We start from the raw sequence: 13,749 nt of genomic DNA on the forward strand, positions 1-13,749 counted from the left end.
TGGGTGAGTGAGTGGGTGAGTGAGTGGGTGGGTGGGTGAAGAGAGCCTTCAGGATGCTCCTTTACGGGGCACCAACCAGGGGATGGCGCCGCCAGAGAAGCTTCCAGCATGTTCTCTTCACCTTGGACAGCTCCCCGCGAGGCCCGGCACCCGCCAGCAGGGATGGAAATACAGCATTAATGAAACTGCTCCGATTGGGAATGGGACGGAGGAAGACGGTAAAGGGAAAAGTTTCGCTCACCTGGTGTTGTTGTTTTCTGTCGGTGACACGGAGTGACGGTTTAACGGGCGGGAACCTCCCATCCCCCCCATTCCCGGGGCCGGCACAAAGCCCGCCCACTCCGGGGACACAGCCACTCTCCTCATTGGTGCAGAGCGCGGCACGCTGCCCATTGGTCTGTCGAGCTGTCAATCAACTCATTCCCCACCCCAATCTCCCAGTGGAGCGCACATTCCCCACAAAGTCAACCCCAATGTCCCCAAGGAGCACCTATTCCCCACAAGGTCAATGCCAATCCTACCACTGCAGTGCCCATTCCCCAGAAGTTCAACCCTAATTTCCTAGCGGAGCACCAATTCCCGACAAAGCCAAACCCAATCTCCCCATGGAGCACCTATTCCCCACAAGGTCAACCCAATTTCCCACTGGAGCACCCATTCCCAACAAGGTCAACCCCAATCTCCCAATGGAGCACACACTCCCCACAAGGCCAACGTCAATCTCCCAGTGGAGCACCCATTCCTCACAAGGTCAACCCAACCCCCACTGGAACAGACTAACCACTCCCACTCCCCACTGGAGCACCCAATCCCACCTTCAAATGTTCGTTTGAGCCGCCATTCCCACCCACAATCTCTCTCTTGTAGGGTTGTCAAGAACTTATGTTTGCAATTTAATCAGCTATCATAGAAATTTTGGTGAGGCCAAATTTGGAGTACGATGTTTGGCTCTGGTTTCCCTGCTAGAGAAAGGATATTATTAAATGCTGACCTTATAGTGTTCAATAAAATTATAAGTGGCATAGATAAGGTGGATAGCCAAAAGGTTTTCCCCATAATAGGGGAGTCTAAAATGAGAAGGCATAGATTTAAGTTGAGAGAGGAGAAATACAAGAGGGACATTTTTTCCCCCCACAAATACATGGGGAGTGTCTGGAACAGGCTGCCAGAGGTAGAAATATCAGCAAGTACAATTTCGAAATGTAAGAAACATTTAGAAAGTTACATAGATGGGATAGGTGTGGGGGGATAGGGACCAAACACAAGCAAATGGGACTAGATTAATTGTGAAAATTGGTTGGCTTGGACAAGTTGGGCCGAAGGGTCTGTTTCCATGTCATAGACCTCTCTGACTCTATGGGATACACCCATATGTATTTAATGAAATCATTTTAAGATTAAAACTTCATTGTTTAGATGCAAAATGCACACGAAAATCAAGTTTGCTTGGTATAATTTGTATAATCTTAGTTTTAAATTTACAGTATGCCGATAAAGCATTAAGAATTTCTCTTCGCGAATTTCATTTTCCAGTACAGCTTTGGCGTTGTTCAATGTGTTTTGCCAGTTCTCAGTCGAGCTGTTTTGAAAAACGAGATCGTGATGGTATGAGTCACTTTGAGGAATGTAAGGATGCCGTTTCATCTCTGTCTGAAACTGAATGCATTTCGCGCAAGAAATATGAGCAAGGCATCAAAAAGAAATATTGCTGAGCTAAATGAGTTTGAGCTGTTGACATGGGAAGCAACGTAAGACGAGCCTAAATCAGCACCCTCGGATAGCTCACTGCGAGGAACTGGAGAACGCCAGCTCATGTGGCAAATAAATGTGTCAGTCACAAATGCGTTGTTAGCTCGCCAGTAAGTCAATGTGAGGGATGTGAACATTGAGACAAATTCATGACTGAATCAGTGTCGAGATGCGTCAAGAAGAGAAATAAGACCAGTGCATCGAGTCATATGAAAAATTAAGCCTGGCGTCACTATGACAAACTAAGCATGTTGGCTATTGGTTGCTTCAAATTAGATTGATGTAATAGATGTGTTGCAGAGTCGAGGCCAAGTCAAATGCTCATGTAAAATGGTGTGACATACCATGGAGAGAGAGGTGCACTGAAATAAAAGAAAGAACTGCAAATGCTGAATATCTGAAACAAGCAAATTAAAAACTGCCAGGGAAACTCAGCAAGTCTGGCGGCATCTGAGGGGAGACAAAACAGTTAACTTTCAAGTCCTGTGAACCATCTTCAGAGCCTCTTAATTGTACTCAACCTGTTCATTGAGAATTGTTAACATGACATCAGTGGCCTTAATTTTGGGTTCTGGACTCAAAATGTTAACTTTGCTTCTGCCTCCATAGTTGCTGCCAGACCTGTTGTGTTTCTCCAGCTATTTGTTTTTGTTTAAGAGAGATGTACATTCACTTGTCATATGAACGGTTCACAGTCTACAAAAATGACAAATTATCATGATAACTGACAACATTAGGATTAAAATTATACATTAAAATAGGAGGAGCCCAGTCACCTATCAAATTCATGCCAGCATCCATTTAATCATTTCTGCTTCAAAGTATTATTATTTCTTTCGATTATGATTTTCAAGATCACTTTAATAAGATACTTCATTTCTAAAATGATTGATTTTGTTGCTTTAGGTTTCCTAGATAAATAATAATTAATAATCAGTATATATCTGATCACACTTCTTTGTTATCATTCATATTTCTTTTTCTCTGAGCGTTTTCAGTTGCTCTTAAACTCTACACAGTATATTTAAGTTTTACATTCTAAATTGTGATTTGTAAAGAAATTACTGTCAAAAGTTTTATTCATTCAAGATGTTGAAATTAAAATTTCTTTTGCAAGTCTGGGCTGATGCAAAATGTAGGAGCAAACTACTGCAGATGCTGGAATCTGAACTGAAAAACAAAAAGTGCTAGAGATCACAGCGGGTCAGGTGGTATCCATGAAACTTTTGGCGAATACCTTGTCGAACACCAACAGTGGAATTTGGCACATTTTGATCACTTAATCTGAACTATCAACATCTTTTCTCCCCCAGCACTTCAACATCATTGCATAAAGGCTGCCCCTCCTCCACACTTCACTTCCACTCTAATGAAGAGTGTTCTAGACTCAAAACGTTAGTTTGTTTTCTCTCCATGGATGCTGCCTAGCCCGCTGTGATCTCTAGCATTTTTTGTTATCAGCCTGGGCTGATACACACTTTAGCAAACCACAGTGCTGACTTCGATGTATGTTATTTTCAGACAAACTAATAAACCAAGGAAATTAAATACATTGTCAAACAATAAAGTCTACCAGAATAAAAATATTCCCGTGAGACCCATCTGGATACACTGCAGACAAAATAATGGCTAATGCTTACTTATGAAAGTAATTCTTCACAATGTGTCGAGAATTATGTGTTGCAAATGAATAATCCATTTTATAAAATTAATTGAATGATTCATTGAATGATTCATAACATTTGTCTTAGATGCTTCAATCTCTCTTCATTAAACAGCCTGCCATTCTGTGGATTAACCGAATTAACCTTGTTGTGTTCTCACAATGCAAGTAAATCCTTTCTCAACTCAGGACACTGAAACTGCTCATAATATTCCAGATACACTGTCAGAAAGGCTGTATACAAATGTGTCAATACATCTTTAGGTTACTGGATTCAAAATGTGAGCTTTGCTTTCTCTTCACAGATGCTGCCAGACCTGTTGGATTCTCCTGAATAGTTTTTGTTTCAGATCTTTTGTTTCATAGATTTTTTGTTTCGTAAACAGACCCTCAAGTCCCTGTGGGCATTAACAATTTCCAATTTGAGAAATGCTTTTTTTTCACCCAATGTGATAAATTCAAATTATTTACATTACATTTCACCTGCCTTAGCCTATCTAAATCTCCTCAAAACTTCTTGATATTTTCACCACAACTTATATTCCTACCAAGATTTGTGTTATCAGCAGATCTAGCAATATTACATTTGGTCCACACATTGAAATCTTTTATATAGCTTGTGAGCAGTGATCCTTGCAGTACTCCACTGTTAGCAGCGTGCTACCCTGAGAACAAACCATTTATTCCTATTCTCTGTTTTCTGTCAATTAACCAATTCTCAGTCTACACTAGTATATTAAATGTAGCATTAATATTTCCCCTACTTCAAATCCCAAAGTGACAGATTTGTAGTTCACTGTTTTTTTCTCTCTTCCTCCCTTGTTAAACAATTTTCACTCACATACCATATGTGACTGCTCCAAAATACAGTGATTTCTAATTGTATAGGGAGCCATCACTTGTACATACATGACTCTATATGTGCCAGATTTCAACAGGCAGGTGTAATGGAACAAAGACCATTTGATTCCTTGACTATCTAGTTGACATATAACAATGCATAAACTTATCATATTGATGAATGCCTATTATCCCAGTCTTAATGCATTTATTTTGCAGCATTAGCCATTCTTCCCATTTCTAAGACAACACAATCAAATCATGAGTGACTGTGAAGCAACAAGAGCTACCAATTCTACTAGGAGCTAATGGCTCTTCCCCACAGGACCATTCAAAGATAGAATTTCTATAACATTACCCACAATTTGATTGGAGTAGACGTATGTCTTGTTGGAATAAAGATTCCAATACCTAGCAAGCTACAATATTTGCTGGAACATGTCAGCTATGTTCTCATAACTCAGAACCATTAGCTTGCAGCTCTTGCTTCAAGCCTGGAGGAGGGGAAGAGAGAAGGTAGGGGGGAGAAGGAAGCATCCAGAACATTATTGTTCTAGTTGGATTGTTCATGAGCATCTCATCGGACCCTGGCTCACATGGGAATATTCACACATCATAAATGCAAGTGATAGATGATGTTATTTGAAGATACATTCACTGGCTTTGACCATTCATGCAAGATAATTGAACTTGGTTTAGCATTAAAGCTGAGTCCATGGGATTGACCTCAGGACCTATCTGCTGCAATTCTCTCCTGTTTATACTTGATACATCTTCTCGTCATTTTTGATGTATCTCTTGCTTTCCACATTTTACTGAGGCTTCCAGAAATGGAACAGAGAATCTGGGAGCACTCTCTCTGATATAAGTCTGTATTGCTCCTGCTTGTCTTTTCCCTCAATCTATTTTTGAGCCTCTAATACAGAATAGTGGTCCTTTCTTTGTATAGACTGCCTTTAAGAAGTGCAGGTTAGCTTCAATTGGTGCTAGTCTCACATGGCCCAGGGACCCTGTTGTGTTTACATGCTCCCTGTATCACAGAGTCATTGAGTCAGACAGCATGGAAACAGACCCTTCAGTCTAACTTGTCCTTCCATTCATGATTACAAATGGGCTTCATCCAAGTTTGAACTCTACTTAGGTCATAGGTTAATGCTAATGATTAATACTGTGATGAATGTTTCTGTTGGGATGCCACTTAAATTCGCAATTTAGAGTTCTACGACAGTTGTAACCCAGCTGTATGCACTCAACCCATTTGTATACTTGTTTACGACCTCTCTCACACAGCTGTCCTTCAAGGGACTGCTAAGATTGCTCGAACAAAAAAAAACAGAGAACACTTCTTTGATTCGTCAGAAGAACTCTGTCACCCCTGCCAAGCCAAACATAGTCCAGAAGAAAATGAGAAATAGGAACAGGAGTGGGCTATTTGGCCCCTCGACTATTCAGTATGATCCAAAACACCTCACAGTCACTTTCCTGCCCTTTCCCCGTAATCTTTGACTTCCCCACTGATCAAGAATCAGTCTATCTGAGCCTTAAATAGTCACAAGATCCTTCCATAGGATAACCTCCCCATGATCTCTGTGCCAACTTGGACCAGGCTTCTTCAGCCAGTGAGATGGTGAAGAGTTATTTACTTAGTGCACAATTCGGGGAGAAGTTGAGGATCAAGCACGGTATGTCAATACTTAGTGTATTCTACAGCAGCACCAAATGCTAGAAGTAAGTAGCTGAAAATGTGTTGCTGGAAAAGCGCAGCAGGTCAGGCAGCATCCAGGAAACAGGAGAATTGACGTTTCGGGCATAAGCCCTTCTTCAGGAAGGGCTTATGCCCGAAACGTCGATTCTCCTGTTCCCTGGATGCTGCCTGACCTGCTGCGCTTTTCCAGCAACACATTTTCAGCTCTGATCTCCAGCATCTGCAGTCCTCACTTTCTCCACTAGAAGTAAGTAAGCTAGCAGAAACAAAGTGAAATAACACTCACTACACTGAAATGGTGAATATTCTTGTCTGAATGAGGATTTCATATTCTTCCTTTAGTGACTTTTCTGGCCTTTGGATGAAACAGAGTGGTGCATTATTACATGTCATGTAATAAGATCAGTTAATGTCACCTGAACAAAAGTCAGAACTTCCCAGGAACAGCCAATGTGGAAATATTTCAACATTAATCTAACAAATCAAACAAAAATCACTTTGCAAAACATTGTGATAAAAGGTAATTAGCTTTTTAGTATTATGTACACAACGTGACTGATAATGATTAACCAATTCAAAGTCAGAGTCATCCTTGAAAACCCAATTTTATAAATATCATCAGAAAGCGTATATTAGACAGTTTATGATATATCTTGGAACATACAGACAGACAGGTAATTTATATTTATTATCCCTTCACATCAATGTGGTGGGAGGACAAAACGTAGTGTCATTGGAAGGAAAATCCACAATGTCAAACATAATTGTCTGCATTTCCCATCATATGTCTACAGCCCTTCGGTCACTGGTTGGAGAATGTATCATTTTTCCAGACTTCATGCATGAAGATGAAGTGTTCTGTCATTAGTCTCAGTCACAGACACAATGTCAACTATGAACTGATGGTACATGACACTGTATTAATGAGCCATTTCAGACCTCATTGAAGTGATACTGAGTGTATCTTGATTGGAAAGATCCCTGTCAGACCTCATAATGTTATAGTGCTGTCTATGATGTATGCTTTTTGTCAGATAGTTCCATCACTTTTTGTAACATCGAGCCAATCTATTTTTATTTATTTCTAGTGGCAGTTACCTTAGTGCAATAAGTATAACTTTGCATTGCAGAAAAAGTATTCTAGATGAGGTAATTTCCAATGGGAAATTAAGCTTGCTTGTGGCTCAATAACTGGTGGCTTGGACATAAGCTTTGAAGAGTGGAGCACTGTGGAACATCAGGCCTCCAGAACTGACTGACAGTCTCCAAGAACTGAAGACCAATTTCCAGGACCCTTCAGCAAGAAATCCAGAAGAAAAAACATTGAGCTACTAAACAGCACTTTGTTGACTTCCAAAATGTCATGAACTTCTTTTCATTTTCTTTGAACATTTCTGCTTATTAGTTATAGAAATATCAAAAATAGGAGACAGTAGCTGTTTGATTGATTATGGCATTGAACAATTATGGCATTGGACCATGGAATGTTTTCTCTTTCCAATTGGCATGAGAATGTGGAGTGTCAATGTAATGATAATAATGAGGTCAGCCATGGAATATGACTTCACAGATTAGGGCTGTTTACCTGGTTCAAATAGGGAGCCTTGGCTGATGGATAAGAACAAAAGTGTCAGGGGTTCTGTTCACTGTGAGAGCTGGCTGAGGGAGCTGGATCAGTGTCAAGGACTCTGCACTTGGTGACGGAAAACTGGCCTCTGTGGAGATATTTCAATCACTATGTTGGTTGGGTGGGCCATGACATGTCCACAGGGTCACTGGAGGTCAGACAGAACACCACAGGGACCTGTTCAACTAGAATCACTACCTTAGGGAATCCACATTTTGGAAAGGCTAGCATGAGGACAGCTTGACACAGTCTGATTTTGTATAGCCTGGGAGAGTGATAGGTTAGTCTAATACCCCCAGTTTTATGGACATAAAGAGGTAATGACCTTTGGGATCACTTTGAGGAGTATGGTCAGCCAATACTTGTCAGTTCAGGAAATCAGGATCCTGTGCATGTCTCAGAAAATTGTATTTTAAACAGACTTCCTTCTTCACCTAGAATCACTCTGGCCTGGTTTGGAAATAGCAGAGGAATATTGCAATTGTCCCTTGACTTCTGTATTTAAGATGTTGCCATTCTGGTTCATCTGAAGTCTGGAAAAACCACTATGTTAATATTATGGGAGGAGGCTAAAATCCTCATTCAGGCAAGAATATTTAGCATTTTGGTACATTGGGTACTCGTTTCATGTTGCTCTTGCTAGCTTATTTACTTCCAGCACTTCACCAAATTCAATAAGCTCAAAATTGTCAAGTCACAGTCTTCACCCATATTAATTCCACCCAAACATGAGACAAATTAACAAGTAGTAATTCGAGATTTCATTGTTGCCAATATTAACAGCTGAATGTACATTAAATGTTAAACCAATGGACCAATATGAAAACTTTTTAAGATTTTGTCAGCTAATGTTGCTGTCACTGATTTTGAAATTTAAGCTTTAATTACTTACAGGAAAAAGCAAAGTGATTGTGAATTGAGGAGATTAGATTATATTACTTACAGTGTGGAAACAGGCTCTTCGGCCCAACAAGTCCACATCGACCCTTCGAAGAGCAACCCACCCAGACCCATTCCCCTACATTTACCCCTTCACCTAACACTACGGGCAATTTAGCATGGCCAATTCAACTAACCTGCACATTTTTGGACCGTGGGAGGAAACCAGAGCACCTGGAGGAAACCCACACAGACACGGGAAGAATGTGCAAACTCCACATAGACAGTTGCCCGAGGCAGGAATTGAACGTGGGTCTCTGGGGCTGTGAGGCAGCAGTGCTAACCACTGTGCCACCGTGCCGCCCAAAATAAAAAATGTAATTTTGCGGACTGATTTCACACAACAACACTGTACTATTAGACTGAGGCATCAACCCAGCCTTTCTAATTCCCGAAGGGAAGACTGAGAGAGAAAAACAATGATAATGCAGCCTGTGTCATTTTGAGACGCAACATGTAAAAAGGAAAATGTTCTTCTGTAAAAAAAGTCAAAATAGATTGAAATTGGTTCATCGGTTACTAATTATATATCTTAAAAATATCAACAGGCGGTGAACAATAGTGGGTTAGCCAAATTAAAATCTTGAGTTAAATAAAATCAAAAGTAAATACTACAGTTGCTGCAATTTTGAAAGAAAACAGAAAGTCCTGGAGAAATGCAACAGGCCTTCATGCAGAGAAAAACAAAGTTAGCATATTGACTTAAGTATGACTCTTCTTAAGAACTGAGTATGAGTCGTGTTTTGTTAAAAATGTTGGGCGAAGTCTCATTTCTTTGAGACTGGATGGAAAAGTGGGTGATATTTCCACTCAAGGGCTGAATGGGTTTTCTTGCTCAATTGCATTGTTCTCAGTCATTGCATATTCAGGTGTGGATAAAACACACAATTTGAGGGCAAGCAGGAGGTTCATTTTTAGAAACACAGGAGTTGCGCAGAATATAGGTGTTGTGACAGCTCCCTGGGAAGCAAGTGGAGACTTGAAGGAATTGTTCTCTGCAGTTACAAATGAGGTGGACATTGAGGGAATGAAATCTCTTCTGGTTCAGAAATCTGGCTTGGATGGTGCTTTGGAGCCCTGAGCACCACATGCATGCAGCTGATGTCCCCTTGTAGCTAAGAGAACCCAGCAATGATGCTAATGTGACAGCTCGGCCACCTTGGCTCTCTTGGTCCTTGGTGAACTGGGCAAAATCTGTTGCTTTCCTGTAAGGATATTGAGGCACTTATGAATGAGATGCCACAGTTAAGGTTTGGAAGGAGTCATGGGGAGGAAGTTCAATGCAGCTGTGATTTTTGGCAACATAGCAGGTAGTGTTTTGTCCCAAGTCAATGTGGCTGCAGATCTGCCTGCAGAAGGTGACAGATGTAGCTGGGGGTCAACCTAATTATGCAAAGATATCACCAACATTACCTTTCATTCATCTTCAGGAGCTTTCAGAATGTCCCCTCTTAGTATAATACCTGATGACTCTGGTTCATCTCTTCATGCACTTCTTTCTTGACCAGAGCTGACCCCTGCCTCTGTGGGCCTCCTGTCTCTGGGGTTCTGTTGACATTGTTCATTCCTTCTTCCCTTTTAACTGTAATCAATATAATACAGCAGCTGGGCTAGTTTGGGCAAATGTCAGAGTTGGGAGCACTGACCTATGAAGAGATGTCAGGAATGAGATGCATGTCTTCCGTTTTTGACATTGATATGGTCAATCTACTCTGGCCCTTATCAGGCTACTCATATTTTGAGTGAAAACCTGGCCTACAGTCACCTCGACATGCTGAGGGGCATCCTCCAATATCCTCCCAATGGTGTCAGATTGAAAGATATTTGATCTTTCCACACAAGTGACAATTAACACAATTTGACTCTCAATGATCTTCATTGCTTCCTGCAACACAACACCTCTTGTACCCTCTTGACTGGGTGGGCTGTCTGATTTCGCTTGTGAGCCTGCTTGGGAATTCTGGGTGATTTTGGTACAGTTTGGCCAATTTTGCTTTTGTGGGCCTATCATGGGTTAGCAGAGATTTTCCCACAATGGGCCTTTGAATCTCCTATGCAGCTAAATGTGGAATAATTGTCCCCTTGCCCCCAGGTGCCTTCCTTGTTAAATGTTTAATGGGCGACAGAGCATAGCTGGGATGTTGGTGATTGGATGCTGTTATGAGACCAGGGCAGACGCACTCAATGCATTTCAAATATTTGCCCAGACCCTAACTTTGCAAGTTGTGTTAAGCAGGTGTAAGGTGAATATTGCAGGAGTGATGCAGCTGGCCCAACCACTTAGTTTTAAACAAAACAAAATTTATTTGCAAGATTACCGAATGAAACATAAACAAAAGAGAGCTGAAACTTTATTGCTGGAACAGCACAGCAGGTCAGGCAGCATCTAGGGAACAGAAGATCCGACGTTTCGGGCACATGCCCTTCCTGAAGACATAAACAAAAGAGAACTGAATATAGAATAACTTAACATCTTCGAAAACCCAACAGTCTATCCCAAATTAATGATGCTGTTCCAAATTACTGCAACAATCCCCATAAACACCCCTTGGCAAAAAAAATTAAAATCAAACACAGGGTCTTACAGGAGAGATGGCAGAGCGATTCAGCATGGAACACCTTCTTCCACATAGCTGTTTCTTTGACCAGCAGCTTCAAGCTGACTGACCGCTTGCTGTGAACAGCCAGACTGCTAAAAGCCAAAGCAGAGAAACACTGAGCTGAGAGAACTGGCCGCTCCCCTTTCATTGCACATGTGTTTTTTTTTTAAACTTAAATCTGGACATTTTGGAACCTGTGTCGTAAAGCACTTTTGAAATAAAACTAAGGACAACACAACCGTGTAAAAGGAGCAGCATTATCACAATGTGTAAGAGCTTATTCACTTTTATTCAGCAATGAATGCTTCACTTCAGTGCAAATCCCTTAACTGAGTGCTCACACAATAATCAAAAATGCTGGAGATCACAGCTGGTCAGGCAGCAGCCACGCAGAGAAAGCAAGCTAACGTTTCACGTCTCGATGAGATTTTTGGATAACTTGTTACTTTGGTTAGACCCTCGCATGCAACTCTTATACCTATCATGTTATTCCAGCAATTTGGTTTGTCTCCAGCACCATGTTATTTTTTATTTTTCATAATTATTTCTCTGCTTCAATTAATTGGACCATAGGTCAACCCTTTATTTGTGATTCAGCTGTTAAACTTTACTTGCACCGACTGAAACTTTTGATCACCTGCAAAGACCTGTTATGCAACCTGTCAGCGACACTCCACGCACACCATTTGCACAATGTTTTCATATTTGTGCTTACAAATTCTGTGCTGGTGTGCTTCCGTCCACTTCACCTGACAAAGGAGCAGCACTCCAAAAGCTTATGATTTCAAATAAACCTGTTCGATTATCACTTGCTGTCATGTCAACTGTCAGGGCCCGCATGTCAACTCAGCCACATTGTGGAAATTTAAACAATCCTTAGATAAGCACATGGATGATTTTGGGATAGTGTAGGGGGACGAGCTGAGAATGGTTCACAGGTCGGTGCAACATCAAGGGCTGAAGGGCCTGTTCTGCGCTGTATTGTTCTATGTTCTATGGAAGCTCACTTCAATATGTTAATCACAAAGTTATTGTGTTGAAGTGAAAATCTGGGTTAATAATGCCCTTAGAGAAGAATATCTGCTGATCTGACCACAATAGACTCCTGATCCACAGCAATGTGGTTGACATAAAACTAACCTATGGAATGGTCTAGTGAGCTATTTAGTTCAAGTGAATTGAGGAATAGACAAAAATAGCTGATATTGCCAATGATGACCACATCCCACAGAAGAATAAATGAAAAATTCAGAACTGGACACAATACTGCAATACTTTACTGTCATATCCTTATTTGGTATTCTATGCCCCTATTTATAAACTTGGGATCCTATTTGCATTTTTGAACATGGGTGTTACATGCTGTACTCTTGTTTGAACAAGGGTTTAACACTTTAATGCCCCCTTTTTGTGTAGGAATATTATATTTTATACCTTATTTTAAACAGTGTAAGGTTTACAATTCCCCAAATATTGGCACCACTCTATCTAAGGAGGATGCATAAAAATGTTTTTTTACTAATTGCATAACAATTATCTTTGTAAATGATCATTTTGTTAGAAGCATCAGCTCATTGCCACCAGAATCAGCATAGTACCACCAGCACCAGCTCTCTCCCACCAATTGGTGCTGATTGTCACCAGAAACATTTTATTTCCCTCGGTTATTGACACCAACTCATGGTCCCTAAAACCAGTTTATTGCCTTTCGTCCATTGACACCTGCACCAAGTAATTGCCCCCAGTTCATTGCCCCAAACATCAACTCTTCGCCAATAGCTCATTGCACCAAACACAAACTCATTGCCAACAGTTTATTGCCCCCAGCTTATTGCCCCAAACATCAACTCATTGCCAATATTTCATTTGCCCAAATCCCAGACACTGCCCTTGTCCCTCTCAAAGACCACACCCACAAACCCGAAATCCTTGACCTTGCCGAGCTGAGGTCATGAAGCAGCAGCCAATCAGAGCGCGTGCTCCGGGGTGACGCCCCTCTCCCTGCCGCTTTCCCGATCCTGCTGACCCCGCCTCTATACCTTGCCCCGCCTCCGGCTGGCGTCGATTGGTCAGCGGGGAGGCGGTTGCGCAGTGGAGTGGTCTGTCAGTCAGATCACGTCCCTCCCTCTCCCACGCTCCGCCGTGTTTGGCTGTGGAGGGGCGCGCGAGCGCTTCCCGGAGAGAGACTGAGACCGAGGAGCGGGACCGAAACCGAAACCGGGAGCAGGACCGGGACCACAGCGGGAGAGAGAGAATAACCGGGACCGGGGAGAGATCAAGGTCGGAGAGACTGGAGAGTGAGTGAGTGAAACCGTCACCGGGAGCTGAGGGAGAGAGAAACCGAGACCGGCGAACGGGAGGGAGAGAGAGTGAGGGCCCGAGCGGCCGCCCGCCTGTGTGTATGTGTCGGGGTGTGAGTGTCCGTGCGGTCCCAGAGGTCAGGGTCAGGGTCAGGGTGAGGGTGTCACCCCAGGGGCCCGCCTGTTGGTGAGGAGCCAGACCGGAGTTACCGTTACTCCTCCTCCACCCTCCCTTGACCCTCCCTTGACCCCCCCTCCTCCACCCTCCATTGACCCCCCCCTCCTCCACCCTCCATTGACCCCCCCTCCTCCACCCTCCATTGACC

At 42.2% G+C, this 13,749-nt stretch overlaps 2 protein-coding genes across 6 annotated transcripts in view; one reads left to right on the forward strand and one right to left on the reverse strand.

Moving 5' to 3' along the window:
• The window catches only part of pdzd7a (PDZ domain containing 7a), a 110,676-nt gene extending 109,985 nt beyond the window's left edge, over positions 1 to 691 (reverse strand). The window contains exon 1 of the mRNA XM_043713079.1: positions 242 to 691. The gene's annotated coding sequence lies outside the window, so the exon portion shown is untranslated. The remainder of the gene's footprint in view (positions 1 to 241) is intronic.
• A 12,529-nt stretch (positions 692 to 13,220) lies between these two features.
• Positions 13,221 to 13,749, forward strand: part of sfxn3 (sideroflexin 3) — a 55,475-nt gene continuing 54,946 nt past the window's right edge. For 2 of the 5 annotated variants that reach the window (XM_043713080.1, XM_043713085.1), the window contains exon 1: positions 13,221 to 13,420. The gene's annotated coding sequence lies outside the window, so the exon portion shown is untranslated. Of the gene's footprint in view, positions 13,429 to 13,749 lie in introns of all 5 variants that reach the window. The other 3 variants (XM_043713083.1, XM_043713081.1, XM_043713082.1) reach the window with 3 other exon arrangements.

This window comes from Chiloscyllium plagiosum, chromosome 22 (assembly GCF_004010195.1).
Source record: "Chiloscyllium plagiosum isolate BGI_BamShark_2017 chromosome 22, ASM401019v2, whole genome shotgun sequence".
Classification (NCBI taxonomy): domain Eukaryota; kingdom Metazoa; phylum Chordata; class Chondrichthyes; order Orectolobiformes; family Hemiscylliidae; genus Chiloscyllium; species Chiloscyllium plagiosum.